At 34.1% G+C, this 15,291-nt stretch overlaps 1 long non-coding RNA gene across 1 annotated transcript; it reads left to right on the forward strand.

Moving 5' to 3' along the window:
* The first annotated feature begins 10,074 nt into the window (after positions 1-10,074).
* On the forward strand, positions 10,075-11,153 carry LOC116423545. Its single transcript, XR_004234154.1, has 3 exons — positions 10,075-10,197; positions 10,315-10,383; positions 10,791-11,153. It is a non-coding gene; the product is annotated as an uncharacterized LOC116423545 (long non-coding RNA).
* The last annotated feature ends 4,138 nt before the right edge of the window (positions 11,154-15,291 follow it).

A 15,291-nucleotide genomic window follows, 5' to 3' on the forward strand; every position in this document is an offset into this window, starting at 1 on the left:
AAAAAGAAAATAACTCAGTAAAAATAACAATAATAATAATAATGAAATGGAAAAAATTTCCATAGAATAAAACAACTAATTTAAAAACTCAACTGAACATATACAAAAAGAAGTAAAAAAAACTTAATGAAGAAAACTCATTAAAAATCAGAACTGAACAAATAGAAATGAATGATTCATTGAGACATCAAGAATCAGTCAAACAAAACCAAAAAAAAAAAAAAATTAGAAAAAAATTTTAAATATCTACTTAGAAAAACAACAGAACTATAAATAGATCTAGGAGAGATATTTTGAGGATTATTGGACTTCCTGAAAATTATGATGAAAAAAAGAGCTTAGATACTATTTTGCAGGAAATCATCAAAGAGAACTGCCCAGGTGTAATAGAATCAGAAGGGAAAATAGGCATTTAAAGAATTAATGGAACACCTTCTGAAAAAGACCCTAAAATAAAACTCCAAAGAATATTTTGGCTAAATTTCAGAACTATCAGAGTAAGGAAAAAAATATTACAAGCCCAGCCAGAAAAAAACAATTCAAATACCAATGTGCCACAATAACAATCACTTAAAATTTAGCTGCTTTCACATTAAAAGATCAAAGGGCCGGGAATCTGATATTCCAATAGACAAAAGAACTGGGAATACAGCCAAGAATAAACTACCCAGCCAAGCTAAGCATTTTCTTCCAGGGAAGAAGATGGACATTTAATGAAACAGATGGATTCCATTTGTTTCCAAGGAAAAAACCAGAACTAAACAAAAAAATTGATCTCCAACCATAGGACTCAAGAGAAGGAGAAAAATGTAAAAAGAACTCTTGAGAACTGTATTTCTGTTGTGGAGATACATAAAGAGAACATGTATAATTTGATTTTACTGTTATAACATTAAAAAGGGAAGTAGAAATGGAAAGAGGATAATGTCAGAAAAAGGGAAAAGGGGAGATAAAAAGAGGGAAACTACATCCCACAAAGAGGCAAAGGAAACCTACCATATCTGAGGCAATTTAGAGAGGGGGAGGAACATTGTGTGAATCTTACTCTCAACAGAATTGGCTCAAAGAGAAAATAATTTATATATTTGGTTTACAGAGAAACTTCTCTCACATTAAAAAGTGGGAGAGGAAAGGGGAAAAGGAGAAGGGTAATAAGAGAAGGGTACAAGAAAGGGGAAGGGATTCAAAGGGGGTGGGAGGAATCCTAAAGAGGGAGAACTGTGTGATGCAAGTGGTGTTCACAAGTTTAATACTGGGAAAGGGGGTAAAGGGGAGGGAAGAAAAAGAAAAGCATAATCTGGGGATAATAAGATGGCAAGAAATACCGAATTAGTCATTTTAACTGTAAATGTGAATGGGATGGACTTGCCCATAAAGCAGAGGCAGATAGCAGACTGGATCAAAAGTCAGAACCCTACAATATGTAGTTTACAGGAAACGCATTTAAAGCAGGGAGATACATACAGAGTAAAGGTAAAAGGCTGGAGCAGAATCTATTATGCTTCAGGTGAAGTAAAAAAAGCAGGGATAGCCATCCTTATCTCAGATCAAGCAAAAACAAAAATTGATCTAATTAAAAGAGATAAGGAAGGAAATTTTATCTTGCTAAAGGGTAGCATAGACAATGAAGCAATATCAATACTAAACATATATGCACCAAATGGTGTAGCATCTAACTTCCTAAAGGAGAAGTTAAGAGAGCTGCGAGAAGAAATAGACAGCAAAACTATAACAGTGGGATATCTCAGACTTGCACTCTCAGAATTAGATAAATCAAAGCACAAAACAAATAAGAAAGAAATTAAAGAGGAAAATAGAATATTAGAAAAATTAGGTATGATAGATCTTTGGAGAAAACTGAATGATGACAGAAAGGAATATAATTTCTTCTCAGTAGTTCATGGAACCTATACAAAAACTGACTATATATTAGGACATAAAGATCTCAAAATTAAATGCAGGAAGACAGAAATAGTAATGATGCAATAAAAACTATATTCAACAAAAAGTTAGGGGTAAATAGACCAAAAAATAATTGAAAATTAAATAATCTCATCTTAAAGAATGATTGAGTGAAACAGCAAATTATAGACACAATTAATAATTTAACTCAAGATAATGACAATGATGAGACATCATACCAAAATCTGCGGGATGCAGCCAAAGCAGTAATAAGGGGAAATTTTATATTTTTAGAGGCTTACTTAAAAAAAGTAGAGAAAGAGAAAATCAATGCATTGGGCTTACAATTTATAAAGCTAGAAAAAGACCAAATAAAAAACCCCCAATCAAATACTAAACCTGAAATTCTAAAATTAAAAGGAGAAGTTAACAATATTGAAAGTAAAAAAAAAAAAGCTATTGAATTAATAAATAAAAATAAGAGTTGGTTTTACGAAAAAACAATAAAATAGATAAGCCTTTAGTAAATCTGATTATAAAAAAGAAAGAAGAAAATCAAATTGTTAGTCTTAAAAATGAAAAGGGAGAACTTTCCACCAACGAAGAGGAAATTACAGCAATAAAAAGGAGTTACTTTGCCCAACTTTATGCCAATAAATTTAATAACCTAAGTGAAATGGATGACTACCTTTAAAAATATAGGCTTCCCAGGTTAACAGAGGAGGAAATAAATTGCTTAAATAGTCCCATCTCAAAAAAAGAAATAGAACAAGCTATTAATCAACTCCCTAAGAAAAAATCCCCAGGACCAGATGGACTTTCATGTGAATTCTACCAAACATTTAAAAAACAATCAGCCCCAATGCTATATAAACTATTTGAAAAAATAGGGAATGAAGGAGTCCTACCAAATTCCTTTTATAACACAGACATGGTACTGATACCTAAACAGGTAAATTGAAAACAGAAAAAGAAAATTATAGACCAATCTCCCAAATGAATATTGATACTAAAATCTTAAATAAGATATTAGCAAAAAGACTACAGAAAATTATCCTCAGGATAATTCACCATGATCAAATAGGATTTATACCAGGAATGCAGGACTGGTTCAATATTAGAAAAACTATTAGTATTATTGACCATATTAATAACCAAATTAACAAAAACCATATGATCATCTCAATAGATGCAGAAAAAGCATTTGATAAAATCCAGCATCCATTCCTATTAAAAACACTTGAAAGTATAGGAATAAATGGACTTTTCCTTAAAATAATCAGCAGCATCTATTTAAAACCATCAGTAAGCATCATATGTAATGGGGATAAACTGCAACCATTCCCAATAACATCAGGAGTGAAACAAGGTTGCCCATTATCACCATTACTATTCAATATTGTATTATTAGAAATTATAGCTTTGGCAATAAAAGTCAAGAAAGAGATTAAAGTAATTAGAGTAGGCAATGAGGAAACCAAATTATCACTCTTTGCTGTTGATATGATGGTATACTTAAAGAACCCCAGAGATTCTACTAAAAAGCTATTAGAAATAATCCACACCTTTAGCAAAGTTGCAGGATACAAAATAAACCTACATAAGTCATGAGCATTCTTATATATCACTAACAAAATCCAACAGTTAGAGTTACAAAGAGAAATTCCATTTAAAGTAATTACCAATAGTATAAAATATTTAGGAATCTATCAGCCAAGGGAAAATCAAGAACTATATGAGTAAAACTACAAAACACTTTCCACACAAATTAAGTCTGATCTAACCAATTGGAAAAATATTAAGTGCTCTTGGATAGGGTGAGCAAATATAATAAAGATGACAATACTATCTAAACTATTTATTTAGCGTTATACCAATTAGACTCCCAAAAAACTATTTTACTGAGCTAGAAAAAATAACAAAGTTCATATGGAAAAACAAAAGGTCAAGAATTTCAAGGGAATTAATGAGAAAGAAATCAAATGGAAGTGGCCTAGCTGTATCAGATCTAAAATTATATTAATAAGTAGCGGTTACTAAAAACCATCTGATATTGGCTAAGAAATAGACTAGTTGATCAAGGGAATAGGTTAGGTTCAAAGGACAAAACAGCCAATAACTTTAATAATCTAGTGTTTGACAAACCCAAAGACCCCAGTTTTGGGGATAAGAACACATTATTTGATAAAAATTGCTGGGAAAATTGGAAATTAGTATGGCAGAAACTAGGCATTGACCCACACTTAACACCATACACCAAGGTGAGGTAAAAATGGGTTCATGACCGAGGCATAAAGAATGAGATTATAAATAAATTGGAAGAGCATAGGATAGTTTACCTCTCAGACCTGTGGAAGGGGAAGGATTTTATGACCAAAGAAGAACTAGAGATCATTATTGATCACAAAATAGAAAATTTCGATTATACCAAACTGAAAAGTTTTTGTACAAACAAAACTAATGCAGACAAGATTAGAAGGGAAGCAATAAACTGGGGAAATATTTTTACAGTCAAAGGTTCTGATATAGAGAATTGACACTAATTTATAAGAAATCAAGCCATTCTTCAATTGATAAATGGTCAAAGGATATGAACAGACAATTTTCAGACAAAGAAATTGAAATTATTTCTAGCCATATGAAAATACGCTCCAAATCATTATTAATCAGAGAAATGCAAAGTAAGATAACTCTGAGATACCACTACACATCTTTCAGATTGGCTAGAATGACAGGTAAAGATAATGCAGAATGTTGGAGGGGATGTGGGAAAACAGGGACACTGATACATTGTTGGTGGAATTGTGAATGGATCCAGCCATTCTGGAGAGCAATTTGGAACTATGCTCAAAAAGTTATCAAACTGCACATACCCTTTGATCCAGCAGTGTTTCTACTGGGCTTATACCCCAAAGAGAAGGGAAAGGGACCTATATGTGCCAAAATATTTGTGGCAGCCCTGTTTGTAGTGGCTAGAAGCTGGAAAATGAATGGATGCCCATCAATAGGAGAATGGTTGAGTAAACTGTGGTATATTAATGTTATGGAATGTTTACAGAAGTAAGTAGAATAAGTAATAAGTAATAATTAGGTAAGTAAGAAGAATGTAAACAGAAGTAAGAAATGACCAGCAGGATGAATACAGAAGGGATTGGAGAGACTTACATGAACTGATGCTAAGTGAAATGAGCAGAACCAGGAGATCATTATATACCTCAACAACCATACTGTATGAGGATGTATTCTGATGGAAGTGGATTTCTTCGATAAAGAGATCTAATTCAGTTTCAATTGACCAAGGATGGACAGAAGCAGCTATACCCAAAGAAAGACTGGGAAATGAATGTAAACTGTTTGCATTTTTGTCTTTCTTCCCAGGTAATTTTTACGTTCTGAATCCAATTCTTCCCATGCAACAAGAGAACTGTTCAGTTCTGCACACATATATTGTATCTAGGATGCATTGTGACATATTCAACTTGTATAGGACGGCTTGCCATCTGGGGGAGGGGATAAAGGGAGGGAGGGGAAAAGTCAGAACAGAAGTGAGTGCAAGGGATAATGTTGTAAAAAAAAAATTACCCAGGCATGGGCTCTGTCAATAAAAAGTTATAATTTAAAAAAAAAAGAATTTCAAGGGAACTAATGAAAAAAAAATCAAATGAAGATAGCCTAGCTGTACCAAATCTAAAATCATATTATAAAGCATCAATTACCCTTTGGTATTGGCTAAGAAGTAGACTAGTTGATCAGTGGGATAGATTAAGTTCGAAGGACAAAACAATCAATAACTATAATAATCTAGGGTTTGACAAACCCAAAGACCCCAGCTTTTGGGATAAGAACTCACTGTTTGACAAAAACATCTGGGAAAATTGGAAATTAGTATTGCAGAAACTAGGCATTGATCCATACTTAATACCGTACATCAAGATAAAGTCAAAATGAGTTCATGACCTAGGCATAACGAATGAAAGTATAAATACACAGAAGAACATAGGATAGTTTATCTCTCAGACCTGTGGAAAAGGAAAGAATTTATGACCAAAGAAGAACTAGAGATCATTATTGATCACAAAATAGAAAATTTTGATTATATCAAATTGAAAAGGTTTTGTACAAATAAAACTAATGCAGACAAGATTAGAAGGGAAACAATAAACCAGGAAAACATTTTTATAGTCAAAGATTCTGATAAAGGCCTCATTTCCAAAATATGTAGAGAATTAACTCTAATTTATAAGAAATCAAGCCATTCTCCAATTGACAAATGGTCAAAGGATATGAACATACAATTCTCAGATAAAGAAATTGAAACTATTTCTAGCCATATGAAAAGATGCTCCAAGTCATTATTAATCAGAGAAATGCAAATTAAGACAACTCTGAGATACCACTATAACCCTGTTAGATTGGCTAGAATGACAGGGAAAGATAATGCAGAATGTTAGAGAGGATGTGGGAAAACTGGGACACTGATGCATTGTTGGTGGAATTGTGAACATTCAGCCATTCTGGAGAGTGATTTGGAATTATGCTTAAGAAGTTATCAAACTGTGCATACCATTTGATCCAGGTGTGTTATTATTGGGCTTATATCCCAAAGAGATTTTAAAGAAGGGAAAGGGACCTGTATGTGCAAGAATGTTTGTGTCAGCCTTCTTTGTAGTGGCCAGAAACTGGAAACAGAGTGGATGCCCATCAATTGGAGAATGGCTGAATAAATTGTGGTATATGAATATTATGGAATATTATTGTTCTGTAAGTAATGACCAGTGGGATGATCTCAGAAAGGCCTGGAGAGACTTGCATGAACTGATGCTGAGTGAAATGAGCAGGACCAGGAGATCGTTATATACTTCAACAACAATACTATATGATGTTTAATTCTGATGGACATGGCCCTCTTCAACAATGTGATGAAACAAATCAGTCCTAATATAGCAGTAATGCTTTCACCCAGGGAAAGAACTCTGGGAGATGACTATGAACCACTACATAGAATTGCCAATCCCCCTATTTTTGTCCACCTGCATTTTTGATTTCCTTCACAAGTTAACTGTACACTATTTCAAAATCCGATTCTTTTTGTACAGCAAAATAAGTGTGTGGATATGTATACATATATTGTATTTAATTTATACTTTAACATATTTTACATGTATTGGTCAACCTGCCATCTGGGGGAGGGATAGGGGAAAGGAGGGGAAAAATTGGAACAAAAAATTTGCAATTATCAATGCTGAAGAATTACCCATGCATATATCTTGTAAATAAAAAGCTATTTAAAAAAAAAAGAGTGATGCATACAAAGTAATGGTAAAAGCCTGGAACAGAATGTATCATGCTTCAAGCTGAAGCAAAAAAAAAAAAAAAAAAAAAGCAGGGGTAGCAATCCTGATCTCAGATCATGCAAAAGCAAAAATAGATCCAATTCAAAGAGATTAGTAAGGAAACTATGTCTTGCTAAAGGGTACCATAGGTAATGAAGTAATATCAATACTAAACATTTATTCACCGAATAGTATAGCATCCAGATTTCTAGAGGAAAAGTTAAGAGAGCTTCAAGAACAATTATAAAGCAAAGGGGTCTCAGTTTGGACTCTTTCAGAACTAGATAAATCAAATCACAAAATAAATAAGAAAGAAGGTGAGGAGGTAAATAGAAGTTTAGAAAAGTTAGGTATGATAAACCTTTGGAGAAAATTGAATAGAGACAGAAAGGAGAATAAAGGAGAATAATTTATTTCTTGGCAGTTCATAGAACTTACACAAAAATTGACCATGTGTTAGGGCATAAAATCCTCAAAATCAAATGCAGAAAGACAGAAATTTTAAATGCATCTTTTTCAGATCATGATGCAATAAAATCACAGGTAATAAAGGGCCAGGAAAAATAGACCAAAAATTAATTTGAAACTAAATAATTTAATACAAAAGAATGACTGGGTGAAACAACACCTCATAAACACAATTGATAATTTCATCTAAGAGAATGAAAATAATTAGACAACATACAAAAATTAATGGGATGCAGCCAAAGCAGTTCTTAGGGAAAGTTGTATATATCTAGATGCTTACTTGCATAAAATAGAGAAAGAGGAGAGCAATGAATTGGGTATGCAACTAAAAAAGCTAGAAAAAGAACAAATTTAAAAAAAAAACAATTAAATACCAAATTTGAAATTCTGAAAATAAAAGGGGAGATTAATAAAATTGAAAATAAAATAAAAACTATTGAACTAATAAAACTAAAGAGTTAGTTTTATGATTTTATTATTAATAGCTTTAATAAAAAAATTTCTATGGTCTGACTAGCATTGTAGTACACACTGGTCAAGAAAGTAACTGATAAAGCTCAATGCATTGTGAGGCTTCAAAAGATGAGAGACCAAGAATTTTTCAAGCTCCTATTAGGCTATGCACTTTAAAAGTATTACCTTATCTGATCCTTATAACCCTGAAAGGTCAATTCTATTTTGATCTCTATTTAACAATGTAGGAAACTGAATCAGGGAGCATTTAAGTGGCTTGCCCCAGGTCACACAGTAGAGTGTCTAAAATTATATTTGAACTAAGCTCTTCCAGATTTTATGTCTACTATTCTATTCTATTCATTATACCACCTAGAGGCTTGAACCAATGTTCTAAAACTTCTATCAACTATTAAAAGCAGTTCTTCTAATGGTAAAGTAGATCTGTTGCAAGGTACTATGGTCAATGTTGGCATCAGGAAGAGAAGGATAAAGAAATTTCTTTCTGACTCAACTTACTTCTAGTTTTCTTCTGATGGTGATGCTACTATATCAAGGCAGCTTACATTCTTTACCTATTCTTGTTATTTTTCTAAGAATTTATTTTTCCTCCATAATACCTGTGACTTTTAAAAATAAGATCAATATGTATAGGGTTATTCTGCAATCTGTTCCCTGATACCAAGAGATAAGCTCAGGTGTCAGGAATGAAGGTGCAAATCTTAACAGAAAGAGGGAAATTAGGAAGAAGGAAAAGTTTTGGAGCATGTAGAATTCAAGATATTTACAAAACATGTTGAAAAATGTTCAACAAGTGATTGAAGAAGTAGAATTGGAGATCAGAAGAAAGTTTAGAATTGGTCAAAGAAATCTGACAATCGTTTACATAGAGTTGATAGTTGATAGTTGAATCCACAGGAGTTGATGAGATTACCAAATGAAACTGTATAGGGGCAGAAGAGGAGAATGTCTAGACCAGAGCCCTGATGGTTCTTTGGGGGGACTCTCACAGTTAGTAGGAGATGGATGACTAGTAATAGAGATTGAGAAGGGTTTAGAGTCCAGGAGTCTTCAAACGACATCCGTGGGCCAGATGCAGCAGCTGAGGATGTTTATCCCCCTCACCCAGGGCTATGAAATTTCTTTATTTAAAGGCCCACAAAACAAAGTTTTGTTTTTACTGTAGTCCGGCCCTCCAACAGTCTCAGAGACAGTGAACTGGCCCCCTGTTTAAAAAGTTTGAGGACCCTTGCAAACTTTAGACAAATAGAAAGAAAACCAAGAGAAAGCAGTGTTGTATGAGAAGAGAATATATAGGAGAAGTATTAAAAGCTACAAATAAATCAAGGAGGATAAGGACTGAGAAAAGGTGGAAAGAACAATTTCAGTTGAATGATAAGGTCAGAAGCTAGACTGCAAAGAATTGTGGGAAAAATAAAAGGAACAGAAATGAAGGCATCAATTGTCCACGTTCTTCTCAAGGAGTTTGACCAGAAAAAGAAAGAGAGAATCTAGGACAATAACTAGCAAATATGGATGGATCAAGTGGTTTTGTGAGAATGGGGAGACATAGGCATATTTGTGAGTAGACAGGAAGAGATTGAAGATAAGGGAGAGAGTGGAGATAAAAGAGGGAGCAATCTGCTTGAGAAGAGAGAATGGATGCAAGGAGAAGAGTTGCTTCTTCATATGAAACAAGTGTGCTTTAGATGACCCCTCAACCTCTTTCCAACATTGAAAACTTTGATAGCTTTTCCCTTGTTTTGTTCATTTGATTTTTGCTTTTCAACTTAACAGGAAGACATTTAAGCAACCCCACTAAGTGAGCACCTAAAATGGCCCAAGAGCACTCTAATAGAGAAACTAAAGTGATGTTAGTCACTGAGTTCCTGTTTGGCCTTTCTCTGCCCACAGATAACTGGTAAAGTCTGACCTAATGAAAACCCAGGAGGAGGAAGAGGAGTTGACAAGTAATAAGACAACATAACAGCATCTCCTGTCCGGCTTCATTTCCCCTCCTTATCTATCTCTTGCTGAGAAGGTGATTAATTTTCTCAGCAACCTACCTCAGAGATGTGGGAAAGTTGCTAACAATATAACTTTGGACTAAGATAATTTTTCCCTTGTTTTGTTCATTTGTTTTTGCTTTTCACCTTAGGGGAAACACCATTATCAAAGTAAAAGATAAATAATTAAATTCAACTTATTCAAATAAGTTGGGACTAAGGTAAGGGAAAGGGGGGTCTATTCCCAACTCCAAGCTTTTTCAATTCTTTCCACAAGATTTGTTCTACCTCTTCCTCACTATCTAACCCATTGTTATTGTTTAATCATTTTCAATCATGTCTCAGTCTCCATGACCCACTTGGGGTTTTCTTGGCAAAGATATTGGAGTAGATTCCTACTCCAGCTAATTTTACAGATGAGTAATTGCAGAAGCATTCCCATTCATAAGAAGCTTTGGGAGTCTGGGGGAGGTTAAAATCTATGAAGTTCTTTTTTTTTTATCATCTATTCTCTCTAACAGAAAACCCCATAGTTACCATTCATAGTCACCTTCAGTGTAGGCAAGAGCCTATTGCAGAATATATATAGGAAAAATTAATACAGAATTCTTATTTGCTTTCTTTTCAGATCTGAGATCCACACTGTTGATAAGGCCTTTTAACCTGGGAGAGTAAGAGGTGTGAAGTCTTATACAGGCTTATCAAAACAAAAACCATTGCTTCACATTCTATTTAGGATTTTGGGACTAACTTTATCTATTGTCCAATTTTTAACAACTGAGAAAAATCCCACCACAAAACTTCCTTTTATTGTTGTCATTTTTTCATTGTTTTCACTCTTTGAGACTCAAATACTTACTAGCTTTGTGACACTGTTACAAGTCCAGGTTCAGTTTCCTCAACCATAAAAAATGAGGACAATAATAATACTTACCTTAGAAAGCTATTGTGAGAACCAAATAAGATGTTTTTTTTAAATAAAGTGTTTGGTACAGTATGTTTTTGGCACACAGTAGATGTTTATCCTTTCCCTCATCCTTACTTATACCAAACTATTCCTCCCCAGGTTCTCTCCAACCTAGCTAATCCTTCTTTTCACTTAGAATACTCTTCTTTTTGGATTCTTCCTTGATGAATAATGTCCTCTTCTACCTACATCCTCAGCATTTTCTCTTAATATTTAAAATTTCTCCTTTCTATAGAAAACTGGTTTTCCATGAGTGGATGCCCATCAATTGGAGAATGGCTGAATAATTTATGGTATATGAATGTAATGGAATATTATTTTTCTATAAGAAAATATCAGCAGGATAATTTCGGAAAGACCTGGAGAGACTTACATGAACTAATGCTGAGTGAAGCGAGCAGAACCAAGACAACATTGTACACAGCAACAGGATTATGTGATGATCAACTATGATAAATGAACATGGCTCTTATTAACAATGAGATGATTTAGACCACTTCTTTTTTTTTAATACCTTTTTATTTACAAGATATATGCATGGGTAATTTTTCAGCATTGATAATTGCAAAACCTTTTGTTCCAATTTTTCCCCTCCTTTCCCCTACCCCTCACCCAGATGGCAGATTGACCAATACATGTAAAATATGCTAAAGTATAAGTTAAATACAACATATGTATACATGTCTATACAGTTATTTTGCTGTACAAAAAGAATAACCTGTGAAGTAAATCAAAAATGCAGGTGGGCAAAAATAGAGGGATTGGCAATTCTATGAAGTGGTTCATGGTCATCTCTCAGCATTCTTTCACTGGGTGTAGCTGGTTCAATTCATTACTGCTCTGTTGGGACTGATTTGTTGCATCACATTGTTGAAGAGGGCCATGTCCATCAGACTTGATCATCATATAGTATTGTTGTTGAAGTATATATTGATCTCCTGGTCCCGCTCATTTCACTCAGCATCAGTTTGTGTAAGTCTCTCCAGGCCTTTCTGAAACCATCCCTCTGGTCACTACTTACAGAACAATAATATTTCATAATATTCATATACCACAATTTATTCAGCCATTCTCCAATTGATGGGCATTCACTCTGTTTCCAGTTTCTGGCCACTACAAAAAGGGCTGCCACAAACATTCTTGCACATACAGGTCCCTTTCCCTTCTTTAAGATCTCTTTGGGATATAAGCCCAGTAGTAACACTGCTGGATCAAAGAGTATGCACAGTTTGATAACTTTTTGAGCATAGTTCCAAATCGCTCTCCAGAATGACTGGATGTATTCACAATTCCATCAACAATACATCAGTGTCCCAGTTTTCCCACATCCCCTCCAACATTCTGCATTATCTTTCCCTGTCATTCTAGCCACTCTGACTGGAGTGTACTGGTATCTCAGAGTTGTCTTAATTTGCATTTCTCTGATTAATAATGACTTGAAGCATCTTTTTCATATTACTAGAAATAGTTTCAATTTCTTCATCTGAAAATTGTATGTTCATATCCTTTGACCATTTGTCAATAAGAGAATGGCTTGATTTCTTATAAATTAGAGTCAATTCTCTATATATTTTGGAAATGAGGCCTTTATCAGAATCTTTGACTGTAAAAATGTTTTCCCAGTTTATTGCTTCCCTTCTAATCTTGTCTGCATTAGTTTTGTTTGTACAAAACCTTTTCAATTTGATATAATCAAAATTTTCTATTTTGTGATCAATAATGATCTCTAGTTCTTCTTTGGTCATAAATTCCTTCCTCTTCCACAGGTCTGAGAGGTAAACTATCCTATGTTCTTCTAATTTATTTATAATCTCATTCTTTATGCCTAGATCATGAACTCATTTTGACTTTAACTTGGTGTACGGTGTTAAGTATGGATCAATGCCTAGTTTCTGCCATACTAACTTCCAATTTTCCCAGCAGTTTTTGTCAAACAGTATCACTCTGCTTTAAATGTATTTCTTATAAACAACATATTGTAGGATTCTGGCTTTTAATCCAGTCTGTTATCTGCTTTTGTTTTATGGGATAATTCATACCATTCACATTCAGAGTTAAAACTCCTAATTCTATTATTTCCTGCCATCCTATTTTCCTTAAGTTATACTTTTCTTTTTACTTTACCCCTTGCCTCTTCTCCAGTATTTTGTTTCTCACCAGCACCTCCCTCAAACAACCCTCCTCATTTACAGTCCCTCTTTTCTTATACTTTTCCCCTTCTACTTCTGTTCTCCCCTCTATTAGCCTCCCCCTTTTTCCTTTCCCCTTTCCCCTTTCCACTCTTCTTCCCTATATGGTGAAAAAAGTTTCTTTGTGATGCTAAATATGTCTGATATTCTCTCTTTGAGCTAAATCTGACAAGAGTAAGATTCATACAATGTTCATCCCCTGTAATAGGCTGAGGTTTGAGTTGATGCACTGAGCTCCCAAGTACGTGAGGCTAAATAGTAATTGGACTATACCCTATTAATATACATGATTGGATAAAGAATGGCCCCCACCCACTCTCTGTGCAAGTCCTGATGTGTTGTATAGGAAATGATGATTTTGGGGGGTGGAGGCAGAAAGAGAAAGGAAGAGAAGCTGGGAGAGATTGAGCCTGGGTTCCATACTCCCAGCTGCTAGTTGTGTGGCTTCTGGTCTAGCTAGCTTCTTGACTCAACTGCACACATTGCTATTGCCGATTCCCTTCCACCTCCGTTCTTCACTGAGAATAAAGACTGACGATTTTCCCCTAACCTGAATTCCTGACTCCGGCTGATTTTAAAATACGCGGTCTTCACAATCCCCCTCTCTTCTTTCCCTCAACTGTAACAGGTTATTTTGGCCTCTTCATAAAATGTAATTTCCCCCATTTTACCTTCCCTTTCCTCTTCTTCCAGTATTATCTCCTTTCTACCTCTAGTTTCTTTTTTTATATTATCCCAATCAAATCAAAATATACCTGCACCTCTAAGTATACCCATAATAGAGATATAGTTCTGAAGAGTTAAACATATCATTTTCCCCTATAGCAATGCAAGCTTTTTGACTTTTAAAAGATAGCTATTTTTTTCTTTCCTTTTTACCTTTTTATGCTTCACTTGATCTCTGCACCTGAACATAAAATTTTCTGTTCAGCTCTGCTATTTTCATAATAAATAAATAAAATTCACCTGAATCACTGAATGTTCATCTTTTCCCTGAAAGATAATGCTTAATTTTGCTGGATAATTAATTCTTGGCTGCAATCCAAGTTCCTTTGGCTTTTGGAATATCAGATTCCAGGCCCTTTGATTCTGTAAAGTATAAATTTCTAGTTACTAAGTAATCCTTATTGTGACTCCTTGATACCTTCTGTTGGAAATTTATTTTACTTCAAATATTTGTGGATTATGTCACTCCAAAACCAATTTAGAGGCATGATTTGGTATTGATCTGAGGGACTCCAGGAGGAGCTCAAATAAAGACCTGTCTATTCTCTGCCATCTTGGCTCTGCTCCCCCGACCATAGAAATTGAAGCAGATAAACAGACAATCAAGATCTATATGAAAGCAAGGACAAAGTTAATAATTCTTCTCTAATCTTTCTTTCTACAAGATGCCTGTTAACAACCTTTATTTTTTTGTCCACAAAATGTCTCTGTTCAATTTCACCGATAAAGGTCTCATTTCTCAAATATATAAGGAACTAAGACAACTTTATAAAAATAAGAGCAAATAGTCAATGGATATGAACAGGCAGTTTTCAGAAGAAACCAAAGCTATCAATAAATTTATTGAAAAAATATTCTAAACCATTATTAATTAGAGAAATCCAAACTAAAAAACCTTTGCCACCTTGCAACTGATGATTCAGAAAAGAAAAATAACAAATGCTGGAGGGGATGTGGAAAAATAAGGATATTAGTGTATTCTTGGTGAAATTGTGAACTGATCCAACCATTCTGAAGGAACAATTTGGAATTGTGCCCAAGGACTATAAAACTGCATGCTCTTTAGCCCAACAATACAACTACTAGGTTTGTATCCCAAAGAAATCAAAGCAAAATAGAAAGAACATATATGTATAAAAATATTTATAGCATTTTTTGTGGTGGTAAAGAGTTGTAAATTAAAAGGATGCCCATTAATTAGGAAATGACTGAACACACACTATCTGATTATGATAAAAATATTATTG

The sequence above is a fragment of the Sarcophilus harrisii genome, chromosome 4, assembly GCF_902635505.1.
Source record: "Sarcophilus harrisii chromosome 4, mSarHar1.11, whole genome shotgun sequence".
Taxonomy (NCBI): Eukaryota; Metazoa; Chordata; class Mammalia; order Dasyuromorphia; family Dasyuridae; genus Sarcophilus; species Sarcophilus harrisii.